This window comes from Cydia splendana, chromosome Z (assembly GCF_910591565.1).
Source record: "Cydia splendana chromosome Z, ilCydSple1.2, whole genome shotgun sequence".
NCBI classification, from domain to species: domain Eukaryota; kingdom Metazoa; phylum Arthropoda; class Insecta; order Lepidoptera; family Tortricidae; genus Cydia; species Cydia splendana.
The window spans coordinates 9,459,726-9,474,416 of record NC_085987.1 but is presented as its reverse complement, the minus strand read 5'-3'; the positions used below and the strand labels follow the sequence as shown (position 1 = coordinate 9,474,416).

Below are 14,691 nucleotides of genomic sequence, written 5' to 3'. Positions count from 1 at the left end.
ACAAATGAATTTTAAACATGGGGGCCAATTTTGGGGGGTAAATGAGAAAGATAAAAAATGAAATTTTTCAAACTATATCGTGTTATATCTATATCAATGAAAGAGCTCCTTTTGAGAATTTCAAATATATTTTTTATATAATTTTAAAATAAAAAAGTTATCGATCGCGATCCAACTCGCACTTGGCCGGTTTTTTATTTACAGCTAAGACTGACTATGTAGCTAATTATACATATAGTATGTCCCAAGTTATTATTAACAGTTAGGTATTTTTTTATTTCCTTGATACCCGAGAACCCGAGCAAGCGATTTATTCCAAAGTTGAACCGCCAGCTTACCGAGTGGTTCGAAATGTGGAATCTTAAGTGTTGCGAAGGTTAAACACGAGGGTTAAACAAACTTTGCTGCAGAGTGAAACCACACCAACGCGAGGAATATGCTAAATGAAAAATCATTTAAAATTAAAAGTCAATCCTACCAAACAACATGAAGGAAACCACTCAAAATGTGCATCAACTCATTTGACACTCTTGTAGTAAAAATGAAAATTTGCCTTTACGAGCTGGTGTGGTGAATAAGTAATTATAGCTTTCATTTAAGTGTTATGGTATATCATGGTTTACACACACCTTTAATTAATTGTTGTTTTTTCTAGTAAGTATATATGTATTGCGTCGAAGGTCCTGCCTGTAAACCCTCTTTTAATAAAATGTTTATTATTTCTTAAGAACTTGGTACGTACCCACCTACCTACCTACTGCAAAACTTCGCTCCTCACATGGTCTAAAAAATCGGGCAAGTGCGAGTCGGACTCGCGCACGAAGGGTTCCGTACCATATAAAACAAAAAAAAAAGCAAAAAAAAAAAACGGTCACCCATCCAAGTACTGACCACTCCCGACGTTGCTTAACTTTGGTCAAAAATCACGTTTGTTGTATGGGAGCCCCATTTAAATCTTTATTTTATTCTGTTTTTAGTATTTGTTGTTATAGCGGCAACAGAAATACATCATCTGTGAAAATTTCAACTGTCTAGCTATCACGGTTCGTGAGATACAGCCTGGTGACAGACGGACGGACGGACGGACGGACGGACGGACGGACGGACGGACGGACAGCGAAGTCTTAGTAATAGGGTCCCGTTTTACCCTTTGGGTACGGAACCCTAATAATAGGGTCCCGTTTTACCCTTTGGGTACGGAACCCTAATAAAACATGGTCTTCTCTTCCCAGAGTGACACAGGCCTACGTCACAATAACATTGCCACTTTATTTCAACATAACATGTTACATGGGTACATTATATCTATGGTTAATAAGTTAAAATATTTCTTTATAATTTTATAATTTTCATTTATATGTATTCTATCTTAAATTTTACAATAACACGTAATTTTTAATTATTCGTTAGCAATATCTTCTGATTCACGAAAGAAATTTCAGACGTTCGGTTAATTCTGTTTACACTACTGGCAACACAGGATAGCGCTGTCACATTTGACAATCCGCTATTTTGTCCCTGACTGTCATCCTTGTCGAACGCGTGTTAATTATTATTTCCTTCTCAATCAGTGTCAGCAGTCGCAGTGTTTTCCAAACTTTTCACGTCGTAAGCTTGGTGGTAATTAATGTTTTGTGCTTGCTTTATTCCAGCAGTAGTAGGAATTTAATTTGTATTTTTACCGAAGGAACAGAGTTATTAGGTTGTTGAGTAACGAATAAAAAATACTTTAAATTTGAACTTCCTAATGATTTCCTCAAAGTCAGTAACCATGACATGCAATGAGGATAAACGCGTAAAGCTCAAGAGCGTTTTCACATTGTCCGATCTGATCCGATATCTAATGTCGGATACGACTACCTACTAAAAGTAAAAATATTAATTTTCATATTTTTTATACATTGTAGGTATTTTGTTGTTCAAAAGAAGAGTTCGACGCCGCCGCGCTTCACTTGGAGCAACATTTCTCTAAAACTGTACCTATTAGGGCATGTGATATATCATTTTCGGATAAATTAAGGATGAGGAATTTTTTTTGGAACCAAAACAATGCACTTTCTAACAAAAAAAAACATAAGTAAAGTAGAAAAGACAAAAAAACGTATCTTGGATTTTTTCATAATTACCAATTTTTTTTTTAAAGTGTAGTAGGAATCTGAGAACAAAAAATATAGTTGTAAAGCTACACTTATTACGTTTAAGAAAATATATAGTTTATTATACAAAACTGTTGTTACATGGGAGATAAAAAAAAATATTAAGTGTGGGCCAGAGTGATCTCAATACAAAATATTATTAATGTGGGAAAGTTACTTATAATTTGTTCTACAATCGTTTATTTTTTAAGTTTTTCGTAAATAACTCGTAAACGGTAGCCCACAGCAAAAAAATATCTTTTACGTAAATAATCTGTTTCAGATTTCTTATAAAATAAGTGCTACTTTTTTTCGCTAACATCAATGATTAGTGCATTGTTTTTGTTCCAAAACTAGATTCCTCATCCTTAATTTATCCGAAAATGATATATTACATGCCCTAATAGGTATAGTTTTAGAGAAATGTTGCTCCAAGTGAAGCGCGGCAGCGTCGAACTCCCCCCCCAAACTAAATGGGAGGTGGCTCTCGACGGCTCCCGGTCTGTATCTGCTCAAGACCAGCTAAGAATCAACTGTGCCAAGTTTCAGCGCATAGTCTCAAAGTGCAAGGTCCCCATACAACAGTGTGCAGTAACAAACCAGCTAACGACAAACTTGTGATTTTTGGTTCTAATTGGAACATCTAATCAGTGGTCAAATTTTAGTACATATTAATTTCATATATTTAATATTCATATTTAATCGAATTCATAAATTAGAGATAAGCGGGTCGAAACAGAGGAAGTACGGTCAAGGATATTGAAATATAATCCATACCACAGAATAAATATAGTACCTACTACCGTACAGAACGGACACTTCCTACAAAACCGAAGTTTGACAGCGATTCAGGGACGAATCATGCTATCCCTTTCTAATGTATGGCACTATCCCTTTCGGCTATTTAGGGTTGTCAAAATTCAAGTCATCATCTTATCTGTGGTCAGTGCACGCAAATAGCTATTCAAGTAGATAGCGAAGTCAATGAAGTGCTAAATATGTAAGTATCGGAATATAATCCCTATTTTTTTTATGTAATAGGAGCAAATGAGCCGCCTGATGGGAAGTAGTCATCGCCGCCCATGGACATGGTATTTGAGTATTTCCATGGTAACAAAAGAGTGTTGCGTTACGACTGGCCACATGTTGGGTGTCACCATCTTATGCTGCTGACTGTAACTGTACGTACTTATTTCTATTAATTAATGTACAAATTTACATGCACCTAGGTTATAATGTGTGTAAGTACCTATTTAACAAGGTAGGTACCTACCTACTATTAGAAACTGGATGCAAATTGTCGTGAATGTATCAGCTAACCGCCTATGTACCAAACGGAATGTTAGTGTAAAACTGCAATCGAGTGACCGGAATGTATATTCTCAGCGCTAGTGCATTCCTACTATTCCTAGGCTAGAACGGTTATGGGTAATCAGTAATTATATGGACGCTAATTGCTCCAGCGTCTTTTCACTATCGGAAACGGTTGAAGTAGTTCGAAAAAAATTCGCTTTCGCTACCAATATCGGTTAAATGTGTGGGATGATGATTATTAATACAGAATAAAATCATCAGCAGAGCAACTAAATTACCATAACTTGTTTAAAAGTTCCTACTTAGAAGCCCATGCTCTCAAAGTAAATAATACAAGTGCTTTAAAGTAAGTTTTTTAATCTCTTTCTATCCCCAGCATCCTAAGGGCCGTCTTACAGTGTATCACATGCGATGGAAAGTAAAGATTTAAAGTATTAAGCGACCAATAAATAAACTTACCGAAGTGCTATGTTTATTTTTCTCCTCGCGGACGGGAACAAGCATTTACGTGAGGGCACCGGAACGCCGGCAATGTTTCACTTTCAGGTTAGCAAATAGCTATTGTTGTCGCAAATGCACAATGCAGTTGTGGCGCGTCAGTGTGTTAATGTGAGTGTTTGGAAGGCGACACGCGCACCCCGAGTGCCGCCGCGCGGAGTACTGGTGGGTTTGTGTACGTATAGTATACTTGTGTGGTTCTGACGCGACGTCGGTCGCACGCCGCGCGCCCGACGGCCCGTCGGCCGACACGGGGGACCGTGTAAGAAGGGCCACAATCCGACGGTTTTTTGTCCCTTCTAAGATTAGCACAAAGACCCGTCTGGCCTGGCTGAATTTGTCGAAGGACTTCGGCCCGGCTACGGTTCCGTCAAACTCGGTCGCCCTCTCCGCCTTTGAACTCTTAAAGTTTGCACTGCTCGATATAGTATTCTGTACCTACCTAACAAACGCACGCACGTTTCAAATTGTAGGTAAGTATGAATTTCTTAGATAGATTGGACTTACCTACTGTTAATCCAATATTTCAACCACTTTAATACCTGCTAGTTACTTAGGTACTTAGTATTCATGCTACAAGTTCGAAAAGTGGAAAAGTGAGTACCTACCTAACTAAAGACCGTATTGTTAAGTATAGGGACAGATAAAACCTGGTCTAAGTGTTGGCATGTGTATTATTTTGTATTACTATGTTCTAAGAGTTTGATCTGAGGGTATTTTTAAGCTAATATGTGATTTAAGAAGGTTTGACATTTGTTTTATTTTAGGGACTTTATGATGCTTTTAATACCGTATAGCAAATACAGTCCGGACAAGCCAATCGAGATGAATTTGAGTCTATTTCACGGACTCTTTGGTACGATTTAAAGTAACAACAGGTTAATAGGCTGCCAAAACATGTTATCTAAGTGTCCTCTTCATGATTGTTCAATTTAGCAGCTGCGGAATAAATGTGGTCAATTTTTATTTTTACATAAAAACGATTTTTCACCCCACGTTTTGGAATCCCTTCAATTTCTGATGCAAGCGAAATGACGGAGACAGCTATAAGAATAAGCGAAAAACCAAAGCCTAACGGACATTCATGGCGTTGATCCATCGCTAGAGCGGGTCGATATAGAAACGCTCCATGATAGTTATATTAGATGTCAAAGTCAGAGTTGTCGTAAGCAACATGCCATATTCTCTAAAAGGCTACCATGCACAGATCCTAAACTTTATTTTTAACGAAAAAAATGCTTAGACTATGTCCAGATGTTTCGCTATACGAATAATGTGTAATTGCTGTTTACATAGTACGATTTTTTTTGTGTGATAATGTCTTGTTCGCAAACCGCAAATTTTCTTGTAGTATTTGTCAGCAGTCGTAATTGTTACTCGAGAGGATTGGGTAAATTTTGTCCAAACCATATACTTTACGTCGAGGTCCCAGGAAGAAACGTGTTCCTTATGAAAGCACTAATTAAACACATGCGTAATTTTGAAATAAAAATATAATACCAAAAAAAAAACGGCTAAGTAAAGTTGTCCCTATAATTAATGATACGGTCTTTAATGTCAGAAATTAGTGGCTGTATTCTCAAACACGAGCAAATGAAAGTGTTTAACGATATATGAGTTGGGTGCTATTGTCTCTCCGAATGTGTATGATAACATTGATAATTATAACATTTTCAATTCATTACCGATGCAAGGCAATGCTCAATCAAAAAGTATAAAAATAATATGAAAACCGGCCAAGTATGAGACGAACTCGCGTTTCAAGGGTTTCGTACTTCGCACATTTACAATTGTGCCTTTGCTTAGGTAGGTAGTACCATTTATGTTACTTATCTTTTTAGGGTTCCGTACCCAAAGGGTAAAACGGGACTATTACTAAGACTCCGCTCTCCGTCCGTCCGTCTGTCACCAGGCTGTATCTCGTGATCTGTGATAGCTAGACAGCTGAAATTTTCACAGATGATGTATTTCTGTTGCCGCTATAAGTAACAACAAATACTAAAAACAGAATAAAATAAAGATTTAAGTGCGGCTCCCATACAACAAACGTGATTTTTGACCGAAGTTAAACAACGTCGGGCGGGGTCAGTACTTGGATGGGTGACCGTTTTTATAGATAATGGTACGGAACCCTTCGTGTGCGAGTCCGACTCGCACTTGGCCGGTTTTTTTTAATTAAGTAAGTAGGTACCTACTTGTAGGAATTAATTAGACGTCTAACGGAAATACAAAAGCTTAAATTGTAACATTGTACAGTACACCGTAACATATTAGTGTAACTAATGTTACCAATGATTTGAATAAAAATATAAAATAAAAACCGGGCAAGTGCGAGTCGGACTCGCGCACGAAGGGTTCCGTACCATAATCCAAAAAAAAAAACCAAAAAAAAGCAAAAAAAAAAAACGGTCACCCATCCAAATACTGACCACTCCCGACGTTGCTTAACTTTGGTCAAAAATCACGTTTGTTGTATGGGAGCCCCATTTAAATCTTTATTTTATTCTGTTTTTAGTATTTGTTGTTATAGCGGCAACAGAAATACATCATCTGTGAAAATTTCAACTGTCTAGCTATCACGGTTCGTGAGATACAGCCTGGTGACAGACGGACGGACGGACGGACGGACGGACGGACGGACGGACGGACGGACGGACGGACGGACAGACAGCGAAGTCTTAGTAATAGGGTCCCGTTTTACCCTTTGGGTACGGAACCCTAAAAAGCAGGTTAATTTTAATGACGTACCTACCTTCTTTAATTATGAACCTACTTAATTTATTTATTAGGTACCTACTTAAAGCCTACTTAGCGATAACCGATTAAGGGTCGGTTGCACTAAACCGTCTGTCACCGTTTTAGCATTCGCTAAATTTTATTGTATGGAAAGTTTCATAGTTCTCTGCTGCTTGACGTTGACCAGTCTGTTAATTGTGGTTGGTGCAACTGGCCCTAAATCAGTTGTTTTGATTGTTACTGATAGTGATAACTGACCGTTTACGTACTTTGTGAAAAAGTGACATTGTGACTTTACTTTGTAAAATTCTATCTATATACTCGTATATACCTAAATGCGCATGTCCTGACTGATTCCAACTCAGAGCCGAAACTCTAAATGAAAGAAAGTTGAAAGGGTCTAGCAGGCTAAGGTAGGAGAAGTGGCCCCTGTGACGAATATCGGATTTTTATAATGTCATTTGTTGGCTATCTTATAATATAGAAACACCTTAAAGGGTCTAACAGGCTAAGGAAGGAGAAGTGGCCCCTGTGACGAATATCGGATTTTTATAATGTCATTTGTTGGCTATCTTATAATATAGAAACGCCTTAACTTTCAGCCCCCTATCTTGAACCGTCACCGAGATAATGTCATAAACGTCATTTTATGGACACATTTTTCAAAGTCGTTTTTCTCCTGAACTATATAAGGTAGAGCAATCAAACCAAATCATAGCTACAAAGAATGAGTAGGAGTATAATTCAGATTTCTTTAAATATTTAATTCCCTGAAAAAATAATGATTAAAATGTCAGAGATTATTTTGACAGCTCTTTTCAACATGTATTTGTAAAGGTACACCTATGGAAAAAATCACATAAACTGCAAATAGTATTAGCTACTACCATGCGAAAAATCAATTCAATATAATTGGTGCAACATACTTAAAAACTCTGTCTGTCTGTCTGTCACCAGGCTGTATCTCGTGATCTGTGATAGCTAGACAGCTGAAATTTTCACAGATGATGTTATTCTGTTGCCGCTATAATAACAAATACTAAAAACAGAATAAAATAAAGATTTAAGTGGGGCTCCCATACAACAAACGTGATTTTTGACCGAAGTTAAGCAACGTCAGGCCGGGGTCAGTACTTGGATGGGTGACCGTTTTTATAGATACCCCACGGAACGGATACGGGGTTTTATAGGTACGGAACCCTTCGTGTGTGTGCGAGTCCGACTCGCACTTGGCCGGTTTTTCTCCCGAACTATATAAGGTAGAGCAATCAAACCAAATCATAGCTACAAAGAATGAGTAGGAGTATAACTCAGATTTTTCTAAATATTTAATTCCCTGAAAAAATAATGATTAAAATGTCAGAGAATTTTTTGACCGCTCTTTTCAACAAGTACTTATTTATAAAGGTACACCTATGGAAAAAATCACATAAACTGCAAATAGTATTAGCTACTACCATGCGAAAAATCTATTCAATATAAGTGTAACCTGTCTTGTCCAAATGCATCGCTCTTCCTGTTTTAGTTTTTTAGATTTTATAAGCACCAGTTAATGTTAATAAAATATCATGCTATATAATTACATAGACAATATCTTTTAAAATGTACGTTGCACGGGTCTTATATGTATATAATTTTTGTACAACAATATGCACGCACGAAGTTTGTCCAAGGATATTTTCACTGTGACCTGTACATCCACGGTATCACATCTCACTCACGCACACAAAATTATATTTAGATCATAACTGTGGCAAAATATTAGGTACTTAAGTATCAAACTAACCACCGTAGGGAACCATTGTGACCCAAGTGTCGTAGTTTCGGAGAGACAAGTGATTAAAGGCAGAAATCTGGAGTTAGTAACAAAATGTTAACTTTAACTTGTCTCGATTATTTTACGAAATTGGTATGGGACATAATGTAATAATATTATTTTAATTTTGTATGAAGGTATATTCATCTATGCTAAAAGTGAGACATTCGTATTATTAGGTATCCGTTTAAGAGATAAAATATAAAAGAATGTATTTTTCACTGTAACCTGCTTAACTTTAACCTGTCTGATCAATGTACAGGTTAATGTAAATCTTGACAGGTTATTGTGACTTCTGACTCGATACACATATGTACAGGACCTTTCAGTCTATATATGTCCGCTTTCACTAGCATAGCATAATACTTAACGTCAGCTCGTGCTGGCCGTCTGGATGTTCACACTCTATCAATTTGACTATTATTTTATATTAAAACTCACTTTAAACTGCTACATTTCCCTCCTAACCTGTGTCGTGTAATTTTAACCTGTATTTCAAAACTTAAACTCGCCATAATTTCGTTCCCATTTTGAAATTTGAGTTACTTACTTGAAGTTTTAATAGTATTTACCGTAAGGCTGGCTCGTTCCTCGCCCAACGGATTGGCATAGCCATCCAAAGGGGGAACGCAGCCAGCCTCATGGGAACCCTTCCACAGGGATCGGACCTGGGTGATCTAGCCTAATATATACATATTGAGCTAGGTCACCCATGCTATGTTTTATTTATTTTTTAGGTATTAGTTTTAGTTTTGTAGGTAGTTTTAATTTTAGGTTATCTTTTATTGTAATAAGTTTGATATTAATTATGTTTAAGAAGGGGTATTCTCTTTATAACTTCTTTTTATTTTTATATATTTTATTAGTATAATTTAGTTTTTATATAATATTATAAGTATTAGTTAAATTTTTAAGTAGGTTTATTTTAATTTTAGTTTAGTTTTTAAATCTTTAATTCATATTATATTATAGTACATTATGTTTATGGTTTTAAATAAAAATATAGTATTTTATACAATCGTGATATAATAGAGAGCTTTTCAGTCGAGTACCGTGTTTAGACAACGAAGCTTGCTGAGTTGTCTAAGTAAGGTACGAGATTGAAAAGCTTGATTATATCACTATTGTATACAATACTTTTTCTACGCGTCAACAAAAATAATACTTTAAACTAGTGGAATCATACAAACAAACCAAACCAAAAGCACGCCAAACAAACAAACAAACAAAAATACGCGAGCAGCCGCGATACCTTCATACTGGTACGCGCCCCGGCGGGCTGGTCAACAACACCTTCTCGTAACTCATGAGGCCCTGGTACTTGCTTCGCGCTAAATTCAATTTTTAGACAGTTGTTTTCTCGATTTCGGCCACCGTAGCGTATGGAGACTAACAAGCAACGCTAAGTGGTTTTCGTAGTCTATGGATGTTGCTATATTAAGGGTGTCACATGCGCGTTTCTGACTTATGAAGCAATTGTTTCTACTATACAACCTAAAATAAATAATTATTTTGAGCTATGGTTTTGTTTCGTCCTCTTGATCGCGGCGAGCTGTGATTGGTCAATTTCATTATAGTTGACTAAACTGTATCGAAATGAATATTATAGTTGAGTTGGGAGTAGACATGTGCGCCGCGCCGCCGCGCCGCCGCCGCCGACGATTTTTCCACGCCGCCGCCGCCGATAAATTTGACCGGCGTATAATCGGCGTGGAAAATTTTGATACCAATCGTGTCTTATTCCATGTTGCGTAGTGAATAGATAGTATCAGAGGTATAATATAAAGATCCTTATGCTTTTTCGCTTATTATTTGCCGGTGAACCAAATTAGCATCATTTTTGTCGTTGCGGTGTTAGCTGTGATAACGATTTAGTGTTAATTTAAACAAGATCTAGTTTCTGGATCTCAGGTTATTATTTGATATTTTTTCACACAGCTTTTTTGTAGAACGTAAATGAAATTGTATATTGTGTGATAAATAAATGATTTATTTATTTATCTCATAATATACAATTTAAAATATAAATAAATATGATTTATTTATTAATCACATAATATACAATTTCATTTAAAATTACACACGATCAATTCTTAGTAATTTTATGGTGATTATCAGCTTCTTGTACTTAACAATATACAGCGTGACCTTAGCCATTGGAAAAACCCTGAAATCCCACGTAGGGTTTCTTCTAAAGGGGCCCACTGATTAACAGTCCGCCAGACGGTATCGGCCTGTCAGTTGTTCGGAACTGTCAAAATTTTGTTCTAACTGACAGGCCGATACCGTCCGGCGGACTGTTAATCAGTGGGCCCCTTAAGAAATGCTCTAACGGTAATATTTTTTATTTTTTTATATATAAGTTATTTCCAATAATCGACAACAAAAAGAAACATACTGTATTAACCATTGGCAGTGCTTTTGACAATTTGTTTGAAAATGTGCAGCAATGATGACATTGATGATTATCAAAAGTCAGAATACTCAGAATCTTATTAATGTCATAAATAAAAAAGATAATCAAAACGGTCGAAGGTTTCATACTATTTATTACCTCAGGAGCTACTAACACATACAGGTTGCTCCAAAGTAAAAAAAAATGTAATTTGTTAATTTCTTCGGAACCGCTTCACCGATTGTTATGATACTTTGTATACTGGTTCTAAATACCCTAATGCATATGTACATTTCAGCTTTGTCCAATGGCTAGGGACACCCTGTATATTACAATCAAAATTATAAAAATCAGTCCAAAGCTTCGCAATAAGCTATACTTAAACAATTATACCTAGGTACTTATAGGAACTTAAATCACCAACTATCATCACTAAGCTAGCAGTAAAGAAAACAAAGTAGACCTTAGTATTCCATAAAACGGGACACTTCAAAGACATTCTGTTGAGCGAATCAACCTGCCAGAGATGTTTTCTTTCGAAAACGATGACATCTTTAATCTAATCTAAAATTACATTTCTGTTAAACTTCAGTTCAGACAAATGTAAAGTATGTAGTCCATCATTATTTCGTAACAAATCCTAGGTGAGGCGACAGCGGCTGGGAAAAGTCAATATACATAGATTTAAGACTTAACTTATAAAGATTTTTTTTGTGTTTTATTTGTATTCCGCTTACAAAGTAAGTAAAAATACTGCCTAAAATGTAGCGATTTAAAGTATCCTTTTTATTTTAATATTTAAACATACCGTTGGTAACCGTTAGGTTGGTATTGGTAATAAATGGTTGCCAAGTGTCATAATGGGATATAATTTTCGGCAATAATTTAGAAAACACACATAATATGTTTTGGATAGCCTAGTAAATACTCAGAAGGCTTTAATATAGAGTTTCTACAGCCAAGTTCTCATGCAGTATGAAAAATTATGCCACGCCGATTTCACGCCGATCACGCCGCCGCCGCCGGTCAAAAAATCATCGGACGCCGCCGCCGATGATTTTGCCATCGGCGCACATCTCTAGTTGGGAGCCCATACATTAAAAATACCCAATTGCAGTTTGGTATAAGAAATCTTAATTCAAGAATTACAGTAGAAAAAAAAAATTTTTCATTCTTAAAACTGAAAAAACACAAAAAAAAATTTTTCGTTCCTTTTAACCTGTAGATGCGACTATTTTGAGAATCACTCGCCTATATCTTGCCTACCTAGTATTCTCACCTTACATACCTATGTGTATGTATGTCACCGTAAAATTGTAAACACTCGTCAAGTCGTCAGTTTACAATCTCGCTAGTTAATTTATAAACTGACGGTAGGAAGATTACAAACCTAGCTAACCTAACTATCGTTGGATTGTAAACTAAGTAACGGGTGTGGGTACAATACGGTGTCATGTACAAATTACACTATTTAGTTCCCAAAACATGTTAAACAAAAAATATGGTTTTTATTTAAATTGTTAACACTGTTTTTCATCAAACGGGCAATTTTTGCTATAAAGGTAAGAATAAGAAGAAGGAGATTTTAAATAATTAGGCCCTATTATGTATCTATAAAAGGTATGTATGTAAGTACTTATAGGTTGAATACTTATGTACCTTTAGCGCCCTTGATTCACGGGGTGTAGATTTGAACCAGTATCAATAACAAACTAGAGTTAGACGAAGCTAAGTTGGCAGATTCTGCTGTCAACGGAGATATTGGTAAACAACAATAAACTACCTACTCGATATTAGTCTATATCAGGGGTCACCAAATAGCGGACCGCGGTCCGGATCCGGACCGACGAACTATCTTATTTTTTTGCTTTTTTTGTAAACTCAAGTAGAAACGGACCGCAATGGTTATTTTATTTTAAGAATCGGACCCCTGAAGAAACTAATTGGTGACCCGTGGTCTATATAAATGTTAGGGGTAAACAAATAAAGTGAAATTACCTACCCGTTTTTGTATATAATGTTTATATCGCGGTAGACCCGTTAATTTAATTAAACATGACAACTCTCAAACCCGTTAATGTTTGGGTCAACTGAGCAACGTTTACACGTACTTATGGGACCAAACATGATCTCACGAAAAAATTTAGCTGTTTCATACATTTTGGCTGGTCTGGCGTGGAAATGGGAGAGTCAATTTTTTTCGCGTTTTAGTTAATATATATACTGTATACATTATCATTTGTAACATTAGCTTACATAGTCAATGCTTGTTATGAAAAAAAAGCTGCACTTTAGGAGGAAAGCAAGCCGCTTTGCACGATGATAGTGGAGACCCATTAAAGCATTTTTTTTCGAAGAAGCAGTAATTTCGTACTTTAGAAGCCGAGGTGAAGCGAGGTCTCTTAAAAATAGAAAAAAAATCTACAAGTTTCACAGATCATCCGATTTCGTTAAATTCGGTGTTGATTGTAAGAAAATGACTTGCTTTATCGTAAAAAAATAAAAAAATAATGTAAAAAAAAATAAAACCTATTTTTTCCTTTTACACTTTATTTCTGCAAATAGTGTGTTCTATATAGGAAACAGTCTACAAAAAAGCACTAAATGATAAATTAAACATATTTATAATCGTATACTGAAAACCACATCAAAATCGGCTAAGCAGTTTAAGAGATCCATGTTTCAGAACTTGGCCTAGTTTTATTTATTTATTTTATAGACCAAGAAGCACGTAAATCATAGTAAATTTTAAGTATCTTGTGGGTATTTACTTTATCTATTTTAAAAATATGTGTATATATTCACAAAAAAACCGGCCAAGTGCGAGTTGGACTCGCGCACGAAAGGTTCCGTACCATTACGCAAAAAACGGCAAAAAAAATGCGTTTGTTGTATGGGAGCCCCACTTAAATATTTATTTTATTTTGTTTTTAGTATTTATTATTATATTGGCAACAGAAATACATTATCTGTGAAAATTTCAACTGCCTAGCTATCACTGGTCATGAAATACAGCCTGGTGTTCACCAGTTCTGTTCGTTTGGACAGACGGACGTACAGACGGACAGCGGAGTTTTAGTAATAGGGTCCCGTTTTTACCCTTTGGGTACGGAATTCTGAAAAGGTCTATTCGCCGTCATTCGTACTTGGCTCACATGGTACGCTGCATGCAAGGTATGTTTGTGAAGTGCAGCTTGAGTTGAGGGAAGGTTAGTTACAAGTTTGTTCTTTACTGTAAAAAACCGTTCAGTGCTCTGCATGTGCGTCATACAATTTAAGGCAGGTACCTCAGGATGCTACTGGACGCTGGACATCCGACAGGCGTGTTGTGTTGGAGTCTCAGGGCCTAAATATACAACTGTTTCCGTGAGCGCGAAAACACAGCCTCATTTGGGATGCGACGTGTGTAAGCACACTTGCCCTTGTGTGAGGACACCTCAGGCCACAGGGCGCGTCGGAGTAGCCGCCGAAAACGCAGCAAAACTTAAACGAGTTAAATATTCCAATTTGGAGCCTGCCTACGAATTTGTACATACGAGTAGGTACCAGTAGCCGTAGAGACAAGCGGTTCTTAGTGTGCTGAGGCAAAAAAAACTATCAATAAGTTAGGACAATGATGCCTACGTGAAAAAAGGGGTGACCCCAGGGTCGGCGCATCTTTAGTCACACAGCGAAGCAACGCGAGCAGTGTTACAGGCACGAGTTCATCGGAACCATCTACCGCAAAAATACTGCAAGTTCCCGGCCCTAATTCTGCATCCAAAAAGGAGTCAAACAGGATGATCGACCCACTATCT

The 14,691-nt window shown here is 36.7% G+C and overlaps 1 protein-coding gene across 2 annotated transcripts in view; it reads right to left on the bottom strand.

Moving 5' to 3' along the window:
- The window catches only part of LOC134804211 (beta-1,4-glucuronyltransferase 1), a 95,479-nt gene extending 91,350 nt beyond the window's left edge, over positions 1-4,129 (bottom strand). For both annotated transcript variants that reach the window (XM_063777176.1, XM_063777175.1), the window contains exon 1: positions 3,909-4,129. The gene's annotated coding sequence lies outside the window, so the exon portion shown is untranslated. The remainder of the gene's footprint in view (positions 1-3,908) is intronic.
- Between the last annotated feature and the right edge of the window lie 10,562 nt (positions 4,130-14,691).